Consider the following 13,102-nt stretch of genomic DNA (forward strand, 5'->3'; position numbering starts at 1 on the left):
TTCTTTTTCTTTTACTTCAATTCTGGATCCATACTCGGCTTCGTCTGACTCTCCTCATGAGGCCGGCCGTTCGCCTGGGACTGAGGAGTCTAGAGTGGACGGAGAAGAGTTGTCTCCTCCTTGGAGTGAGTCTATGTCTAGTGCGTACGTACTCACCCCCACTTATTCTTCTCTACCCCAACAGGCAATGGCTAGAACAATGCGTACGCGCGAGCTTCACGCGGCCAGGAACCCAGACGGAAGTCTGGTTCATCCTAGGGTCCCTTATGACCCTAGTAACCCCAGTACAATGGTGGAGACTGACTCCACCACCCAAACAACGACCGCCTCCACTGGCTCTCATCACTTGGCCGTGGAGGTCACTTCTTCCTTCGAGGAACGCCTGCAAGCTGAAGGCGCCTCGTCCGCACCTGCTCCGGAACTTAGGTTCCCTCAATTTGCCAGTTCAGTCATGGATGGGGCCGAACTGGTAGCCTGCAAAGACAACCCTTCCAATCCTGGGGCGGACGCTTCTGGTTCGTCCGTCCCCTCTTCTTCTCAACCCCTGCTTCAACTGGGCGGGGCGGACAGACCCTTGACGGGAATCTCAATCAGAGAACCGTCCGTCCTGCCTATTCGCAGCGCCCCTCCTTCGGGAAATCAAGCGGACGCTGCCAAGGACAACGACAAACGTCCATTAGTTGAGGAGGGCGTTCCTTCTTCCATGGGCGTACAAAGCTCAAGAGGCCGAAGCTCGGCCGAGGCAGCAGACCTGGACAGGGTGCTGTCTTCAGAGTTTGGGAGTGCTCCTTCTCACCAAATGAAAGAAGAAGAAGTTGAGAAAGAGGCCGTGGGTGAGACGGCCGAAGGTGAGGCGGCGGCCGAGGAAAACATCGCCAACATTGACAACTTCAGGGACCCGTACGCCTGTACGGTTGGGGAGACGGCCCTGAAGTTCCTAAAAAAGGACTTTGAGAAGTACAAGGAGTCCCTCCATTTGGGGGAGGGATTCAAAATACAAGTCCCCAAGAAAGCCATTGCTGTGGCTACCTGGGATGAGGAGAAGCCGCGCAACTGGCGTTTTGCGTTTACAGGGCCGCCTTGGATGTGGGCCTTCGCTTCCCTCTTCATCCATTCGTCCGGACAATTCTGGACGAATACGACATTGGCCTCTTCCAACTGACGCCAAACAGTTGGTTGAATATTTTTGGGTACTTAGTGACGTGCATCTGCAAGGGTTTCACGCCAGACTTTGCAGTCTTCTGTGAGATGCACTCACTCACTCGGCTGGAGAAGGATGTGGATGGTTGGCTCATCTTGAGTGCGACCAGGGATTACATGGTTGTGGTTGACCGTGTCAGCAAATGGAGGGACTGGAAGCACCGATTCTACCGCATCAAAACTCAAGATGCGGAGTTCAACCTCCGCATGAACAAGTGCCGTCCGGATCCCATTTAGCTCGGACGCGGGGACCTTAAACCTGACAAGCCGCCCATCCATCCAAGCCACGAGCACCAGCTTGAGTACTTCAAGGTCAATCGAGTCAGGCGGGGTAACAAAACTGAACGTGTCCCTAGCCATTGGGTTCCTCTTGCCAACTGGCTTAGGGACACTACCTTCATGTCTGCGTACGGCCTGTACCAGAACATGCCCCAAGGTGGACACTTAGATATATAACTTTTTGTACGCACGTAGAGTTTTTAGAAAAATATTCTAACACTTTTGCTTTTTTCTCTTTGCAGCGGAGGCGTACGCTATGCTGGACTCGGCCCAAAAAGGGGAAGTGGAGATGTCCGAGGTGGACTTGGCTCGATACAAAGCTCGTTTTAAGATGTACGAGCAACTGAAAGAGGTAAACACTTAGTTTATTTTTGGAGTTTCTCTCTCCCATTGTCCGTTCTGCTATATTGGGAGGAGCCTGCTTCCCAAGTTTGTTCGGACGCTTTACGTCCGTTCAGGCATGCTGGAAGGGAGCTCCTTCCCCAATTTACACGGACGCAAGCATATACTTAGCCTTGTAAAATTTTTCAAACTTTGGTTGTATTTTTGCAGTCCTCCTCTACTCCGAAGGCTAGGAGGAAGCAACCGGCCACAACCACTCCTGATGCGAACGCATCCAAAAAGAGGAAGACGGTTGCTTCCAAGACGTCTTCACAAACCGCGGCCAAGGCGAAGTCGCAGACTGCTACAACGCAGTCTCAAGGAGAACAACCCCGGCTGACACAAAGCGGGGCCTCCAAGCCCGTGGAACCTGTTGCTGATCAGGTCCACGATGAGTCCGTCCCTTCGGACGGTGGGGATAAGTCAACCCCAGAAAAAATGACCGGCCGCTTCTCGGTTGCGGGGATCGAGATAGTCAAAAAATCTGACTAGCTAAATGCCAGTCAGTCGGCCAGCGATGCTGATGCTGGTCGTCCAGAAAACAACGGGGAGGCCTCTTTGCCGCCCCCTCCCATCAGTCTCTCTCCTCCAAGCTTCTCCACTGGTTAGCCTTTCTTCTTTATTCTTGTACCATTTGATTTACTTGTACTTGTAATTTTAGCTAACTCTTCTTGTACGGTCGTCCGCAGACATCTCAGAGGAGTTGCAAATGAGGCTGCCCGGCCAGTCACTGACTGGCGCGGACAGGAAGGCCATGCGCGAGGCCATGGTTCGCGCGGTTCCCCAAGCGCAGCGTGATAAGCTGCGGGGAATCAATGAGGGCTTCCTCGGCCCTATGCTCAACTGTACTGCTGAGGTACGTCTCCTTTTCTCTATACCTTTTCTTTCCAACACTTAGCAAATTCTTCTATATTTGACTAAGTTTCCTTCTTCTGTCCGCAGCTCTTCCTCCGCCTGAACGCCTTCCTTGAATGGAAGGATAAAGAGAACGAGCGGCTGAAGCAGGCTTGGCTCGAAATCAGGAAGGCCGAGGATGCTGTGACGGGGACGGCCGCCGTCCAAAGGGTACATTTTGAGACCCAATTAACCGCGCTGTCTGACAAAGCGGCGCGGCAAACAGAGGACCTGGTCAAACTGGGCAAGGCACTCGAACAAGAGTCCTTGGCCAGGGAGGCCTTGAGGGTTGAAAGGGACGAGGCTGTCCTGGAGAAGGAGAAGTGGAGGTTGGGCTTCGAGGCGTCTGAAGCCTTGAAGAGCGAGCTGAAGTTGGCCCAAGCCAACCTTAAGTCTGCTCTAGATGAAGCGGACGCGCTGAAGGTCGAGGTTGAGACCTTAAGGAAGTCCATTGCGGACTATGAGGAGCAACTTAAAACTCCTCGGCCACCCAGCGCGGAAGAGGTCGTCCGCATTGAGCAAGATGCTGAAGACAGACTTAAGGCATACTTCTTCGATGCCTTTGAATTGATGGTGGACGAAGGTGAGGCCGCCTATTATGAGGAACGCTTCAAGAAGCGGCTTCAGTACGTCTGCCTCAGAGAAGAGGCAAAGAAGGCCGGCATGCCTCCTTCTGAGCTGGTAGTTACTTCCCCTGAGTCCGGAGAGGACGGGGATGAGGAGGAGGCGGACGACGGGGCTGCCAAGGCCGAGGACGCCAAGAATGCGGAGGAGCCTGCCAAAGATAATACGGCTAAGTAGAGCTCAGGTCCTCCAGCAGCCGTCTGCTCAGCTTTCAAGCTTTCCTTCTTTTTTCAGCTTACTTTGTACTTAGCTTTTTCTGTACTTCTCTTTTTTTTATTTTTAATTTGAAGCCGCCTGTTAGAGCGGTATTGTAAACATTATGGCCGCCTTTGTGCGGTCTTATTAATGAAGATTTTGTCCGCCTTTGCGCGGTTCTTTCACCTTTGTTTCTTACTTGGCAATTTTTTACAATTTTGCATTTTTTGAATGATTTTCGTACGTCTAAATATTATGCCTTTTCGTACGTTCCTAGGGGTATGCCCCTTTATTCGGTGTTCGCCTAGTCCATTCTCTAAGTGGTTTGATTAACTTGGTAGTTCTTATGCCTTAAAAGGGTATGACGACTAGCAAGTTAATCAAATCATAGTAATGATTGCCCTTGGACTAGGTGAAGCACCGAATCAATTTAATTGGCCGTTCGGCTATCATTGTACGAGTAGTCCGTTGAATCTATCGCTCGGACGCACCCTAGAAATCCCAAGTATTATCTCAACTTAGAGATTCCTTGCTCGGCCGGGCTAAATGCCTAGGTATGCCCTTGCCCTATTTGTAAAGGACACTTGTTTTCTACACAAGTTCGGAATACCTTGCCTCAATCGTCCGCCTAGAATTGGGCGGACGCATTGATCTCTGAATTAAATCAGTTTTTTTTTTTTTTTTTTTTTTTTTTTTTTTTTTTGGTGTGGCCGAATTGCTATATTGGGAGCAACCTTGCTTCCTTTTCACTTCGGCCATTTAGTAAGAATGGTAAGCCGTGTTGCCATATTGGAAGCAACTTAGTAAACCATTTCATTCGGCCTTTAATCATAAATAATAATAGGCAAATAAATACAAGTAAAACAACAAATAGTTCAACAATGCCTGACTTTTCATTAATTTTGTCAAAGGTACATTGTTGTGGCCGTATGGCTTTAATTACAAGGCTCGGTCAGTAGACCTAGCTGTATAAACAGCTTTTTGGCTAAGTATTTAAAGAAATAAAAACTTAAACATGATATTTCTTCAAATTGTCAGTGTTCCACGTCCGTGGTATCTGACGGCCATCAATTGCCTCAAGGCGATACGTGCCGTCTCGGACTTCTTCCTTGATTCGGTACGGCCCCTCCCAGTTTGGAGTCAACTTGCCGTCCTCATTGGCACGGCCCACAGCTTCCATTTTTCTCAACACTAGATCCCCCATTTTGAGCAGCCGCTTTGACACTCGGCGGTTATATGCCCTTGTCATCCTTAAGCGATAAATTTCATGCCTAAGCGCCGCATTGCCCCTAGCTTCTGGAAGGAAGTCTAGGGCGGTCTTCATGGCCTCCCAATTGGCAGATTCATCATAAAGCATTACCCGCAAAGTGGGCTCGTACATTTCAATTGGGAGTACAGCCTCAGCTCCATAGACCAAAAAGAATGGAGTCTCCCCTGTAGAACTCTTTGCTGTTGTCCGTATGGACCATAGCACATTGACCAACTCGTCTGCCCATAGGCCGCCTGCTTTTTCAAGCTTGCGCTTGATCCCATTTGAAATCAGCTTGTTATAGGCCTCAACTTGACCATTGACTTGTGGTCGGCCGACTGAGGCAAAACAATGAGTAATGCCTTGGTCTCCCAACCATTCCTTGAGTTGACGCGTCTCAAACTGGGGTCCATTGTCGAACACCATTGACTGAGGTACCCCATACCGAGTGATTATGCTCTTCCAAATGAAGGCTGACACATCCGTCCATTTAATGCCCCGGACGGCCTCAGCTTCAACCCATTTAGTGAAGTAGTCTACTGCCACTAGTACATATCGTCTCTGGCCGGATGCAGGAGTATACGGCCCCAAAATGTCCATTCCCCATTTAGCAAAAGGAAGCGGACTACTGATGGCTGATAGACTATTTGCTGGACGATGAATAAGGGTTGTAAATCTCTGGCACTTGTCACATTTTTTCACCATTTTCATGGCGTCCGAATTCATGCTCGGCCAGTAGTATCCCAAATGTGTCGCTTTTTCAGCTAAGGCTCGTCCTCCAATATGTGAGCCACAATGTCCCTGATTAAGGTCGTCCAACACTTCATGCCCTCTTTTAGGAGTTATACACTTAAGGTAAGGTCGCTCTCCTCTTCATTAGCCAACTCTCTTTTGGATCGTCCGGAAGTATTCCATCCCTTAAGTAGGAAATAATTCCATCCATCCAGGTTGAGCTTCTATCTATTATCTGAACGGGCTCGGCATCAATGCTCCTTTTCTCCTTTACTTCCCAATACACTGATCTTGGAGTATCACATGATGCCGAGAAAGCCAATTTGGAGAGGGCGTCCGCTTGATGATTCTCTGAACGAGGAACTTGTCTGAGAGAGAAATGTTCTAGGCTCTCGGCCTCATCTTTTACTAGCTGCATGTACTTCATCATGGCCGGCTCCCTGGCTTCGAAGCCACCATTGACTTGGTGAACTATTAGCCGGGAGTCCGAGCATACTTCAACTTTGGTTGCCCCGACCGCTTTACACATCCTTAGGCCGGCCAACAATGCTTCGTACTCAGCTTCATTGTTTGACGCTTGGAACTGGAATCTCAGCGCGTACTCATACTTGTCTCCTTCAGGAGATTCACATATAATACCAGCGCCACACCCGGTCGCTGTTGCACTACCATCCACAAACACTTTCCAGACTTGGTCCCCGGCCGGCTGTAGATCAGGCCGTGTCATTTCAGCCAAAAAATCCGCAAAAGCTTGCCCCTTGATTGCCTTCCTTGGTTCAAACACAAGGTCAAAACCTCTGAGCTCCAAGGCCCACTTGAGCATGCGGCCACTTGCCTCTAATGTTGAGAACGACTTCTTCAAGGGTTGGTCTGTATAGACCACAATTGAATGTGCCAAAAAATACGGCCGCAGCTTCTTTGATGTCATGTATAAGGCCAGGCCAAATTTTTCAATTGGGGGGTACTTAAGCTCAGCATTATGAAGTACATGGCTGATAAAATACACTTGGACCTGATGGCCGTCCCTTTCAGCAAGAAGGATGGCACTTAGAGAGTGTTCAGAGATGGCAAGATAGATGTATAGCTTCTCATTCCTGAGCGGACTGACGAGGCGAGGCAATGTATGCAAGTGACTCTTCAACTGTACGAATGCTTCCTCGGCCTCCTCTGTCCACTCGAACATGGCTTTCTTCTTAATGGTTTGAAAAAAGTAACGACACTTATCCCCTGACCTTGACAAAAATCTTCCAAGGGCTGCTAAACAGCCAGTCAGTCTTTGCACTTCCTTGATTGTTCTCGGAGACTTCATGTCAAGGACGGCTTGAATTTTTTCAGGGTTGGCCTCAATTCCACGTTGATCAATCAAAAATCCGTGAAACTTGCCGGACTCAACACCAAATACACACTTCTTTGGATTTAACATTATCTTATGCCGCCTGAGTTCGGTGAACGTTTCTCGTAGATCCTTGAGATGGTCGGCCGGCTCTTTTGACTTGACAATCATGTCATCAATGTATGCCTCCATGTTCCGGCCGAGCTGGTCTCTAAAGACTGTATTAACAAGCCTCTGAAATGTAGCAAGGGCGTTCTTGAGGCCGAATGGCATAACTTTGTAACAGGACAACCCCTGCTCGGTCACAAACGCTGTTTTCTCTTGATCTTCTTCCCACAAAGGGATTTGATGGAATCCGGAGTATGCGTCCATGAAACTCATTAGGGCGTGTCCGGCCATAGAGTCAACCAAACGGTCAATCTTAGGCAAGGGGAAGCTATCCTTAGGACACGCCTTGTTCAAGTCCGTGTAATCCACGCACATCCTCCAAGTCCCATTCGGCTTTTTCACAAGAACTACATTGGCCACCCAATCTGGGTAAAAGCATTGCCGAATGAAATCGGCGTCCAGCAGCTTTTTTACCTCTGCTGCGGCCGCCTGATTCCTCTCTTCTCCGTGATTCCTCTTCTTCTGGCGGACAGGCTTTATCAGAGGGTTCACGGCCAACTTGTGCACGGCCAGGTCAGGACTTATTCCTGGCATTTCACCAACTTCAAATGCAAACACATCCTTGAATTCTCTTAACAGCTGGACTAGCTCATCCCCAAGCAATCCCAAGGCTATAGTGCCAACACTAACTGTCCGTTCTGGGTGGTTGGAGTCAAGCACTATATCCTGGTGGCTGCCGGCCGGCTGGAGCCTCAGCTCATCTGGCCGGCCGACAGTCATTAATTGCTAGGCTTCTTCTGCCCTGGCCGCCTTACGCTTCTGGCCGACCTGGTATGCTGGGAGTGAGGTTCCTTCTTCCTTAGGCTCGGACAATTTTGGGCCGCGTGCTGTTGGCTTCACGGCCAGCTGATTACATTCCTTAGCCATTTTCTGACTTCCTTGAATTGTCCCAATTTTTCTGTCCGACCTTTCAAACTTCAGCAACATCAAGTGGGGGACTATGACCGCCTTGGCAGCATTGAGAGTGGGGCGACCAAGGATGACATTGTACCCGGTTAACTCTTTTACCACAAGGAAACGGACGACCATGTCTCTTCCTTCTCCCTTCTGCCCGAAACGGATGGGAAGGTCAATCCGTCCGACTGGATGAATGATATTCCCCCCAAATCCTACTAAGGGGTGAGTTATATCTTGGAGAGCATCTTCTGGGAAGCGTAAATTCCTCAAGGCAGAGAGGCTGATAATATCGGCCGAACTCCCCGTATCAATCAATATTCGTCCCACCTTCAAATTCGGTATCTTCATTACAAAGACCATGGGATCATTGTGCAAAGCCCTAACCTCCCCACGGTCAGCCTCACTTATGATCACTTCAGGAAATGGCTCGGCCTTAACGGCGTCCGTTTGCATCACATTTGACAGGTTTCGAGCGTCCTGCTTGATTCCTTGCATGGTAGGGCCGCCTGAAGCAAAGCCTCCTGATATCACGGCCACAAAACCTGAATCAGTGCTATTCCCATCATCTTCCCTGTCATTTTTCTTATCACTTTGTTGCTTTTTCTCGGACGTGTTGTCTGTCCGTTTGAAGGTGAATTTGGACTTGGTCACATAGGGTTTCAGCAGACCCTTGTCGGCCAACTTATTCAACAGCCTCTTCAGATTGATACACTCGTTCGTGTCATGACCTACATCCTTGTGGTAATGACAATACTTGTTCTTGTTTCTGTACTGGGCCGAGCCTCTCAAAGGCTGAGGCTTCTCAAACTCAAACTTGTCTTTTATCTCCATCAAAATGGAGTAGCCATCCTTGTTGAACTCATACTGGGGCTCGTACGTCTTGCTTTTCTTTGACTTGGGTTGCTTGTCATCAGCCACCCAGATTTCTTTTCTTTTATTTCCTTCCCTCTTTCGGCCGACCGAGTCTTGCTGAGAAGATTGCTTCTTCTCAGCCCCCTTGGCCGGCTGTTCTGATTTGGTGAGCGAACAAAAGTCCGCGGCCTCAATATAGGCTTCGGCTTCCCGCAATACACCTGCGTATGACCGAATATTTTTTCTTACCAAATCAAACTTAAAACCATTATGCCTTAATCCCCGGAGAAATTCTGAGTAAGCCATTTCGTCCGGAAGATTATGAATTTGGGCTTTTTCTTGGTTAAATCTTTGGACGTACGAGCGTAGTCCTTCATTCTTTCCTTGGACAATTGTGGCCAAGTTGAGACTTGTCTTTCTTGGTGGGATGTTGTATGAGAAGTTTACCACAAACAACAAACTGAGGGTGGTAAAACAATTGATGCATCCGGCTGGAAGGCTGTTAAACCAATCCTGGGCCACCCCTTTGAGAGTGGCCGGGAAGCATCTACACCATGTAGCATCATCTACACTTTGCAAGTACATCAAGTTCCTGTACGAAGTAATGTGTTCCTCTAGGTTGCCCGTACCATCATAGGCACCCACTAGTACACTCTTCACTTTTGCTGGTTGATGAGACGCTAGTATGTCTTGCGAAAACGGAGGCGGCTTATCTCCCAAATTCAACAAACGCATTTGCCAATCGATGGGCTGAGGCTGAGCGGACGTTCCAGCCAGGTAGGGAGCTTGGCCGAACATCTGACCATACGGCCCATATTGCCCAAAGACTTGGGGAGTTGGCTGTATCAACCCATTGAGTACTTGAGGGGGCTGATATTGTAATGGATGAACTGGAACGGGAGTGTTAGTATGAGAAGCTTGACTCCTGCTGGAAACGGTCGTGTTGGTGTATTGGGAGAAGGATTGGTTGGAGACTTCATTCGGCATGGTTGGGGTAGAGGCCGTGTCAGAGTATGCGGCCCTCTCCCTTTGCCTGTGCCGAATGTAATCCCTTGAGTCTTTGAAACGCTGTGACGGCTCAGTCTCAACTCTTGTCGGCTGTCTGCCCCTCCCCCCAGCCGACTGTGTTTTCGCCAGCAGGCTAGAGAAGTTGGTCCGTGGGACTCGGGGAGACCTTCCATGCGGACGGCGGAATGGGGTGTTACCAGCATCAGTTGCGTTGGTCTTGTTGTTGGCTTTCTTGGAAGTGCCTCCTCTCCCCTTTTGCTGGGTAGCCGCCAACTCCTTGCGGAGCTTAGTCAGCTCGGCCATTAGGGTAGCTGGGGTGACAGGAGGTTGTTCGGCCTCTTCAAATGAGGCAGTCAAAGGATTGCTTGAATGTATGGTAGTACGTATGTCTTCTACATATCCGTCCTCGCCTGGGCGAGGACCAGTATTAGGTGTCTGACCATCTAGTGCCATAACGGACGAGTATCCCCACAGACGGCGCCAAATGTTTCGGGGTTTTTTGTGAACTCCTCGGATACTGGTCACGTTTTCCTGGCACCGACACGTGGACACCTGCAAAACAACGAATATTCCGTTTATCGGAATATTCGCCTCCGACGATCAAGTTAGAGATCAGAAATCGGAAAAGCTAGAGAGAGAAAGTAGAGAGAAGTTGGAGCTCTTTAATGCTCTATATTTTCGTTATGTCACAATCCACCCCTCCCATCATAAATGATTGGGGTATTTATAGGGGTGGGAACATGTACCCCTCTAGGGTTTATGCCCTAGAATTTCGTGACATGATTGGCTGCGCAATCAGAGGTTGCCACGTGTCATGGGGGGCGCCGTTTTACGGCTCTCAAGGGTTTCTCGGGATTTGGGCCTGAGGTCATCAGGGCCTTTTTCTCTTTCTGATGTTGTATTAGGGCGTTTAGAGATGGCTGACATGCGTCACCCTGACGGGTGGACACGTGTCTTACTCTCATAGGGCCACGTGTCGCCTTTTTACTGGGCCACGTGTCACTATGAGATTGGGCCACGTACCTGGGGTATTTTTACCCTAAACAACTTTGACTTTGTTCACACTTGAATTCTCTTAGAATATTCCTTGGAAATATCTTTGTTTGATTAAGTTTAATAACTGGAACCGGGTAGCTGATCACGTGGCAATCCTTAACATGCAATCTAGCAACCTGTGACTTAGCTACCTGCAGATCTGAATCTCTAGTAAAAATTTAGGCATAACAGTTTGCCCCCATCTTGTCTCTTGGATGTACCTGTTGCATCTATGAGGGAAACTTAATGATTTCGTAAGATAAACTTTGACATGAGTAACGGAAAGATAAAAATTTTTGCATGATAATTCTTTAGATTCGAAAAGTTACAACAGTTTCTTGGTATTAAAACGTTGATCTTAGCTTTTGAACTTATGTTTAACTTTGCTCATGGGGGCAAAGATTAGTTTTTCTTTGGACTTTGAACATTCGACGCTAGGTTCTTTGGAATAAAATAGACTTTAATTTGATTTTACTTTCGTTGTTCTGCGATTGTGCTTTTGCTATGAATGTCTTTGGTATCTGGCGCATTGGCCCTTGTTACGTCGTAGCTTTGGACCTCATTGATATCTGGCGCATTGGCCCTTGATTCATTCGTAGCTTAGGATGTCTTTGAATTGGTACTGAATTAACGGAAATATATAACCAAATTAAAGCAATACACATAAATATATAAATAGATATTTTTTATTAGAAACTAACTTAGACAGAAGATGTTTGCAACCTGGATATAACTCAAAAGCAGCAAACATGTTAGAAATAATGCATAGATAACCTGGAAATAACTTAGAAATAACTTAAAGAAAACTCAGATGAAACCTAGAGACAACCTAGAAGGTTCTTAGAAATGGCAAGCTTTTAGATGTGCTACATTCTAGCTTCCAAGTACTAGCTTACCTTCTGGCGTAGCTAACCTGTAGGCCAGGCTCTTTGTCAATCTGGTATGGACCTTCCTAAGTTGCCCCCAACTACCTGCGGGTACTCCAAAACGAGAACTCAAATGGATTCATCTTCCTCTGCACGAACTTCAGCCATTGCTCTAGTCCTAACTTCTTCATAACAAGCACAAGGATATATAGTCAACTCATAATACAACCTAGATTGATAAATGAGGCCTTAGCGGAATGCTTCTATTGCTGTTGAATTATCGCAGTTCTTGATGTTGACCATCTCCAATGTTCTCTGGTTGTCTCATTCTGCTTCTGGACGACGCGGTACAAGTCACTGATCTGCGTCTCTAGCTCCCTGCTAGTTGCAAATTGTTGATAGAACCTGTTTGCCAAGCTAGAGAAGCTGCTAATAGATCTTGGCTTCAGGTTAATTAGCCACTTAAGTGCAGGTCCAGATAGAGTAGCGCCAAAGGACTTGCACATGGTGGGCTCAATAAGCTCCCACGGGATTGATAGCTGCCACATCCTCTGCTTGTACTGAGCTACATGATCTTGAGGGTTAGTGGACCCATCATACAACTTGGGGAATACTGGAATGTTTAGCTTTTTGGGAATCTGAACTCGTGTAATCTCCTCCAAGAAGGGAGACTCATTAAATCCATCTGGAGGTTCATAAGCCACAGGCTTCGGCACACCTGGTAGCTGACTCAAGAGCTTCATCATTTTCTGGCTTTGGGCTTTGAGAACAACTACTCTCTCAGCAATAGGGTTAGTCTCTTCACCTGACTCCTTCTTAGGCTTCTTAGGATTGCTATCTTCTCCTTCAGATTCATCGGATGAAATCTGGAAGAATTAAGGGATATCCTCGGTTCTGACCTGCTTATTTTTCTTGCTTTTGACAGATTCAAGCTCCTTGGTCAGCTTTTCCAAGCAGTGGCGGATCCAGGATTTTGGGGAAGGGTAGCACAACCGACAACGTACACTATGACACTAAGTTCAAAATGCGCTAAGGCAAATTAGTTAATATAAAAGGGAATTAAAAAAGTACATAATAATGTATGCAATTACATTACAATACTAATACTTGAAAAAAAAATTACAAATATTCACGACGAGTTTGCATATTTTGAAAATGATGTACAATTGCATCAAGACTAACATTTAAGAATAAATCTTTCTCCAAAAAAGTAACTAAAGTGTCATTTAACAATCCATCTCCCATGCTATTTCGTAGCTTGCTTTTGATTTGAGTCATTCCGGAAAAGGCCCTTTCGACAGTTCCAGTAGCCACGGGAAGAAGCAATAATACTAATTTCAAGAGCAAGTACACCTTTCAATGATCTAGATGCTTTCTCGTCTCAACTAG

The sequence above is a fragment of the Chenopodium album genome, chromosome 25 (assembly GCF_948465745.1).
Source record: "Chenopodium album chromosome 25, dcCheAlbu1.1, whole genome shotgun sequence".
NCBI lineage: Eukaryota > Viridiplantae > Streptophyta > Magnoliopsida > Caryophyllales > Amaranthaceae > Chenopodium > Chenopodium album.